This window comes from Cavia porcellus, unplaced genomic scaffold, assembly GCF_034190915.1.
Source record: "Cavia porcellus strain 051 isolate PalLab524CR breed Dunkin Hartley unplaced genomic scaffold, mCavPor4.1 scaffold_29, whole genome shotgun sequence".
Lineage (NCBI taxonomy): Eukaryota > Metazoa > Chordata > Mammalia > Rodentia > Caviidae > Cavia > Cavia porcellus.
In genome coordinates, this window is record NW_026947512.1 from 24,324,270 (window position 1) to 24,331,763 (window position 7,494).

The 7,494-nt window shown below is 39.8% G+C and overlaps 1 pseudogene; it reads right to left on the bottom strand.

Annotated features, from left to right (window-relative positions):
• Window positions 1–927: 927 nt before the first annotated feature.
• LOC100730287 (vasculin-like protein 1) lies at window positions 928–2,298 on the bottom strand (annotated as a pseudogene).
• Window positions 2,299–7,494: the final 5,196 nt, after the last annotated feature.

The following is a 7,494-nucleotide window of genomic DNA, read 5'->3' on the forward strand; positions in this document are numbered from 1 at the left end:
TCCCGCTTGAGAGGGGAATTTGCGACTAAATTCACTGAAGTACCCTGTTCCGGCTAGTCTGCCTGGTCCCAGAATGTCCTCTGTTGAAGCCTCCTAGTGTATGAAAGGGTCCCCGTTTCTCTCACTCACTGCAGGTCGATGCAGGGCTCCCTGCCAGTCTCGCTCTCAATGCCGTTTGGTTCGGCGATTCCAGCTCTCAGAGCTTTTGCGCGTCTCTCTCCCTGCCGTGCGGTGGGACGCAGTATCGGCAGCAGGAAATACAAATCATGGCTTCCAATGGCGCGGGATCCAGCTTCCACACTGAGATTTTATCTGTTCCTGTTATAGCATCAGGATTGCATTTCCAGTTGGTTTCTCTCACCTTACTTTGTTCCTGGGTCGGCAAGGTACATCTCCCCTCACATAGGACTCCTCACATGACACCGCTCCTGGATTCTAAGGTGGTAATCTCAGAGAGCCTCTGTGGCTGCTGTTATTTGTCTGCCATGTTTTCCGGGAAGTCTATCAGCATTAATTTAATACAATTTTAACTTCAATAGTCACTTTGTCATTAACATTGATTATTTGAGCACAGGGGTGAGTGTGCCCAAGGGCCGGTAGTAGGAGCTGCTGCCACAGAGCAGTGCCCACTCCTGTCCATCTCTGCACTGCCAGCTTCCACCTGTACATCACCCTATAGGTTCTGTGTGTGTATTCTAAAAATCTTTCCCACCATACAAACATCTCTACTCAGCAGATAACAGGAAAGAACAGCAACCAAAGCTCAAAAGAGTCAACTAACTGCTCTCTCTCTCTCTGGGATATGATTATTTCCTTTGTGCATGAAGTGTTCAACATAAGAAAAGGAAAAGGAAAACAACAATTTCTTTTGTGTATTCCTGAAACACACATGCTGAGTTTAGTGATTCAGATGAGCTGCAAGCATTTCTATGTCAACTTCCAGGCGCTGTTACCTGATGTCTTACTGCTGCTCATTTCAAACTCCACTTTACAAGTGCTTCTCCATGGGGAAAAGAGGCTTAAACTACCGTTTTTTTGCAAAGCCATTTCTTCTCAGTTGCTCTGTCTTCATGTGGAACTATTTGAGCTCATCCTCTGTGAACAGAAGGCAATTCTCGTCATTTCCAGGATGTGCCTGCCATCCTTTTGCTTTCAATAACCTGTGCTCTGCTTCCAGAGAATGTCAGAGCACCTGTCCTTCTCCACAATGGGGAGAAAGAGACCATTTTTAAGATACCCTTGCTCCCCATTTTCCTTTAGTTTAGGTGTGCTGTTCTCCAAATCCTCCAGCTTGTCACAGCCTCTGTTCTCGGAGAAGTCTCCATTTTGATCATTCTTCAGAGATGTTAGGAAAGCATTCTTCCTGAAGAGTCAGCTTGGTTAGATGAGAGGAACTATTCTCAACTGGAGGGGTAGTGTTAGAGGGACTCTGTTTGGGAGAGCTTAGAGCTCCACCACCAGTCAGTACTGGTTTGGTAGCAGAGACTGGATTGGTAAGTGCAGACTCCTGGCTAAAAGAAAGGGATCCTGATTTGTTCTATTCTGTTAGCTTTCCATGCATTGGGCTTGGAAGGAGGTGGTGCAAGCTTAGGAACCAGGTTCTCATAGACACTTGGAATCATGGTTGATGGTTTATTCCCATTTACATGATGAAATCCTGGTGAGGTGAATGAAGCAGAGAAGACAGCAGCAGGATCCTCCTTGGAGACTTTTTTGATTACTAGTGCCTTGGAGGGTTGCTTGGCATTAGGAGGATTTTCTGACACTCCAGAAGGACTTCCAATAGGTCTACAAGGTTGATTCTGTTTGCCAGTTTCTGGACTCAGAGAAGGAAAGTCTTGTTCAAGCTGCAAGTTTTCCACCTTGTCTTCTTATTTTATTCTTCTCTAAGCTCTGTAGATGGCTTTTCCTGAAAGGCAGAGCCTTCCTGGAAGTGGAAGCTGCCATTTCAGTGTTGATGTTTCTCTGTGCCACTTCTGCTATAGTGGCTTATGCTATCTTGACCCCAGGAAGAGCTGTGCCAACCGAATTAAGTTCCCTGTGATTCCAGCACACGTTCCCACCAGAGTCCATACAATCATAGCACAGTAGGGAGGATTGGTGCCAGGAATCTCCTGTAGTTCATAAAAATCCATTGTTTAAAAAGTCATCAGAGGAATTGTATTGTCCATGGCTTACTCCAAATCTACCTTCTTCTTGGGTAGTTGGTCTCTGTTTTTCAAAAGTAATCATAGGTGACTTAGCTGACTGTGGGGTCAAGAAATTTAGCCAAGCAGGAACAAAGTCACGCTGAGCCATTTAGGTCCAGTGTCTCTTTTCAGCTAGGTGAGGCATCCCTCCTCATGGCCAGGATCTCAGTGTGTGACCTCTGTGGTCCTGTCTTCCAAACTTCTTGAGGTTACCAGCTGTATCTCCCAAAAGATTTTCTTATTAAGAGGGAGCTTAAATTGCCCAGCCAGCAGCACGCCTACTGATGAAGCACAGAGGAGCCTGGTTCTGTGTGGCTCAACTTCTTGGTCTCCTCAGTTGTTCATCCTCAACCACCTGATTCCTGATACTTTTCTAAAAGGGGGAAGGAGGAGAGGGAAGAGAGACTGGAACATGAAGAGTATTTGTTACAATTAAAGAGGGGCAAGGGGAAAAACTGCCTTCCTCAGCAACAGTGAGGTCCCAAGTTCCTCCAATGAAGAGATCTGCTGAGCAACATGTTAAGAAACCAGAGTAAAAAACTTCTAGAGATTGAACAGCACACATCTTCCCCTCTGGAGCCAAAAAGATAGGCTCAAAGTAAGGATCAAAGCTCTTCCAAAGTGAGCCACAGCCACTCTCAGTGACAAGGTCCCAAGCTCCTTGGATGATAATACTCAAATTTATATCAGGGCAGCCAGCATAAGCTCCTCCAGGAGAACCAGAAACTCCAGAAGAACCTAAAACTCCATGGAGAACCAACAACACTCTAAACTATTTCTCTCCAGTTCTCGTTTTTGTCTTGGCAACAATCTTCAAGTGGACCATCCATACCCCACACCACACTGATTCAGTTCAGCTGGTGTTACAAGTTGACCACCAGTTATCAATCTATCACAGTGTGTATTTATTAATTTGGGTTAATTGTACATTGCAGTACATATTGTCAGTATGTGTGTTTTGTTTAACACTATCCTGTTATCTGTCCATTTCAATTCCTTTCAAATGCAATGAATTTCATCAAATTAATTTACTGCATTTCACTTATCTTTTCCTAAAAAGATACTGCCATTTGCAGTAGCCTTGTGACCTTCCTGGTTTCCTTTGAGGATGCGGATACAGCCCACTGGCTCTGTGTCCCTGCTGGCCCCTGTGCCTCAGATCTCCACGTGGTGTCTTCCTCTTTTCCTGAGGGTCTTTTTTCCATGCGGCCCTTGACTAACTCTATTTATATTATAGCTTCACCCTCCAAAGGCACTCCTACTCTTCTTTTTTTCTGCCATTTTAAACTATTCTTCTTTTATCACTACATTTAATTATTTTCTTATATGCTACAAATTCTAATTTTATGTTTTTTTATTGTTTGTCTTCTCACTGAAGCTGAGCCTTATGAAAATAGAGATTTTTCCTGTTTAATTTTCCCACTGCTTTATCCTCTGTGTCTAGAGCAATGAATGATATATAATAATGCTTAACAGTGAGTTGAAGAAATAAAAAAAAGTTGGCAAATGGAAAATACAGAAGGTTTAATGCAGCTAAGAAAGAAAAGCACAAACTGATCGCTTGAGAGCAACATTTTATTATATTGATGTTGAATGATTTTACATACAAATTTTTCTCTGTTAATATGTGACATCTAGAATTTTTAAAAGAAAATTCTTTTATTTGTGACATCTAGAATTTTTAAAAGAAAATTCTTTTATGCTTCTATTGTTTACACTGAGTATTAGAAGGAATTTCAAAATTTTCAAATTTAGATGAAATCATATTCTCACATTATTTGGGATTCAGGGTATTTTTAATTGTGGTTTATAAATGACACTGCTGAATGTAATTATGTTTGAACCTTCATCTTCATCTGTGCTTTGTAGCTTTAAAAATAATGCACTAATAAATGTAAATTTACTGCATTTGAGTGAATGATATTCATGGTCCACTATATCTCCCCCAAAAGATTGTATCAGAATACTTCATATTGATGTCACATGAAAAATTTTCCTTTGATTTCATTTTCTTCATTTTCACATAAAGCTGATTTGCTATTTTGACTAGAGAAAATGATTATCTTGTATTTATATACTTTTCTTTGGCTGAGCAAGAAAGAGAAGAAAAACTCACCTGTCCCTGCCTTTTTAAGTTACAGAGGAAAAATGGCAGTGGAGGAGAGTGTGGAAGGGTATCCTTTGTGTCTTAAGGTCCCATCACTTTCAACCAGGGGATAGGAGATTCAGTCCAAGAGCCCAAGGTATATGGCAAAATCTGAGGATGTTCCATCTCTTATTGAAAATGGTCTAATAATTTCCATATATCCTATGTGCATCATCTTATATTCTTTAAATCATGTGCAGGTCATTTATAATAATTAATATAATATAAATTCTATATAAATAGTTGTGATATTCTATTGCTTAGTTAATAATGACAAAGAAAAAAGTCTATATATGTTGAGAACAGACACATTTTAAAAAAAATTGCTTTCAGTCGATGGTTGGTTGAATCCATAGATGTAGAAGCCTAGAGGTAAACTTTAGTGTAACAGATCTAGAGAACCTCCAAGGAAAGTCTGCTGTATTTGAAAGGTGAGACTTGAAGAGGAAAGAATCTTCTAGAATACCTTAACATCAAACGGGCAGGCTGATCGGAAGTAAAATGGTGCTGTGGAAGAGGACTGAGGTGATGTCAGAGTCAGTCAACAGGGAGGCCACAGCATCAGCAAGAGTGGGTGCAGGGCTGTCTTGGCAGGAAGGGCAGCCACTCTGGAGTAGATTACATACAGATGTACAGGTGGATGGCTTCAAGGAATGTTTAGGGCACAGAAACAGCGTGATTTGCAAGGAGAGGAAGGAGGTGGGGAGATTCAAGGAGAAGTCCCAAAGTTTTGGCATTAATAATACTTAATTCAATTTGGTGAATTAAAATGTCATTTGCTAAGATTTAAAAAGCCTTTGAAGTTTGAAATTAGTAACTCAGTTCCAGGTATATGCAGTATGGCGTGGCCACAAAATATCTAAGCTCAGTGTATGAAACAGTGATAGGACGTGAGTGTGGGCCTGAGAAGGAAAATTCATATTGGAAATACACATTTAGAAAGTAGTATTGACTTTTCAATGGTAAATGAAGGTGGTGGTGTGGATTAGGAGCTTTCAGAGGAGCACAGAATGAAAAAAACAGAGACCTCAGGTCTGAGTCTGGAGGAGCCCAGGCTTAGATTAATGAAAGAGGAAAAGGGAGAGTAGTGTGAAAATGTCGAACGAAGGATCAGGGTGAGAGTTATGATGACGTGATTTCAAGAGATCTAAAGGGAGGCTGAAAGAGGAGGAGAGGGTCAACTGTTGCTACTTGTCCAGAAGTCAAGTGGGTGGGAGTCATGAATCCATTGGAACTAATTAACTAGGTAGGGGTCAGTAACCATCCACAGAACTGCCATACTAGGCTCTTACAGTTGTGTTCCACATAGTTTGAATGTGTTTAGCTATCAAGTCCACAATGGCTTTCTTTCCTGAAGAACTGCACTCACCTTAAATGGGGGAAGTTGCCTTCCCCACCCCAATTGCTGTTATATATTCTTAAATGTTTAGTAACTAGCTTAACTGAAAAGAAATTATCTAATCTATCTATTCATCTATCTGATGTATCAATCTATATCTAACATCTTTCTACCCATCCCTCCTTTTACTATAAATTATCCTGATATGAAAGATGTATAGAATACAATTTACCCCAAACAATTAAGTACTGATTTATTCTAAATTCTATGTATCCAATTGATTCTCAACAAATTCTCTCTTTTCTCCTCTTCCAAACTCTTGTATTTATATCCAACTTATATATACAATTGAGGAACAAATGTAGTTCTTATGTAAATGCCAACTGATATTTTTATGTTGATGAGCAGTATCAGTAATAACTTCATGCCTGAGTCAGACAATAATTTTCAAATACTACAAGAATATTTGCTCATTTTTTTGTGCTACTCATAATACAATGAATGGTTTATTAGTGTTTTCTCCATCACCTTTTAAAGAATAGGTAATTACCAAAACAATAAACCAAATTTCAACCTGTACTGTCAATTTCAATGATGTAAAATCATGGCTAATTTAATTTAAAACTACTGTGCTTGCTGAATCTGAAGTTGGAAAGAGACATTCATTAGTTCACCATTATATATTGTTTCTACTTACACTTTTACAATAGATGTAATTAATCTCAAGAGCATGGGTAAAATAATTAGAAAGTGATGTTTTGAGTGTTGATTACCTTTGTTTTTAATATACTTTATCTCATTGTATACTCATGCAATTTGATTTTTAATAAGGGCTGTGCTTAACAATTTGCAAATTTTGGGTATATTTAAATATTGATTCTTTCTAACAATACAAGCCAGCTCCAATGTACACTTCTTCCACATCCCCACTCTTTCTCTGGGCTGCAGCTAATGATTGACTGCTATGGACGTAGAAAGCCTACCCCTCTTGCCTCTGTGGAGTAATTCATAGAGCTCCCAGTGGATTCTGCTGAAGCTTGTCTCCAGTTGTAGGACAGTTTTAGCTTATTTTCCCCCTCTACTCTGTTATGTTTCTTCCACTCTCTTCTCCTGAGAGCACTTCATGAATAAATCATTTGCACAAGAATACCCATCACAGGCTCTGCTTGGGGGGGGGGATCCACCTAAGATATCAGCTTATTAAGAATACTTTGGGTAGGGCAGAAACCTAATTGAGAGAAGTGCGTCAGAACATGAGAGAATGGAGACAGCTTATGTACATAAATTATTTGAAAAACAAAAAACAAAAACTAGTGAGCAGCTGAGTGGAGGAGGTGGACTGTGTGTTCCTGGGTCCTGAAGTGATGCTGGGAGAGTCAGGAGATGGGGGTGGAGCTGAAGTCTGATGCTTTTATCCCCTAACGTCTCATCCTTTTTCGAAGTTTCAAGGAACTTATTCCACTAGATAATTATAATTATAATTTCGCTGGTGTATTTATAAACAATAGCTGCTTTTTCCACAAAAGACTGAGAGTTCTGTAAGTATACTGTTCTTAGGTATATTTTCTGAACAGGCCACAATAGTAGATCTTTCAGAATAGTCTTTTATGAATGAATAAATGGATAAGTAAGTGAATCTCACATCAATGGGCAGATGAAAGGACAAGCTTATGTGTTTTTTGTCTTAGCACAGTCAAAGTGAATTCTTCAACATAAAGCAAATTAACACTGAGAAGTCTTTCACATTTCTCTATACCTTTCCTTTCCTACCACTCTTCAGGACTTTGTGTAGTCTAATTTGCATCATGTGCCATCTCCCT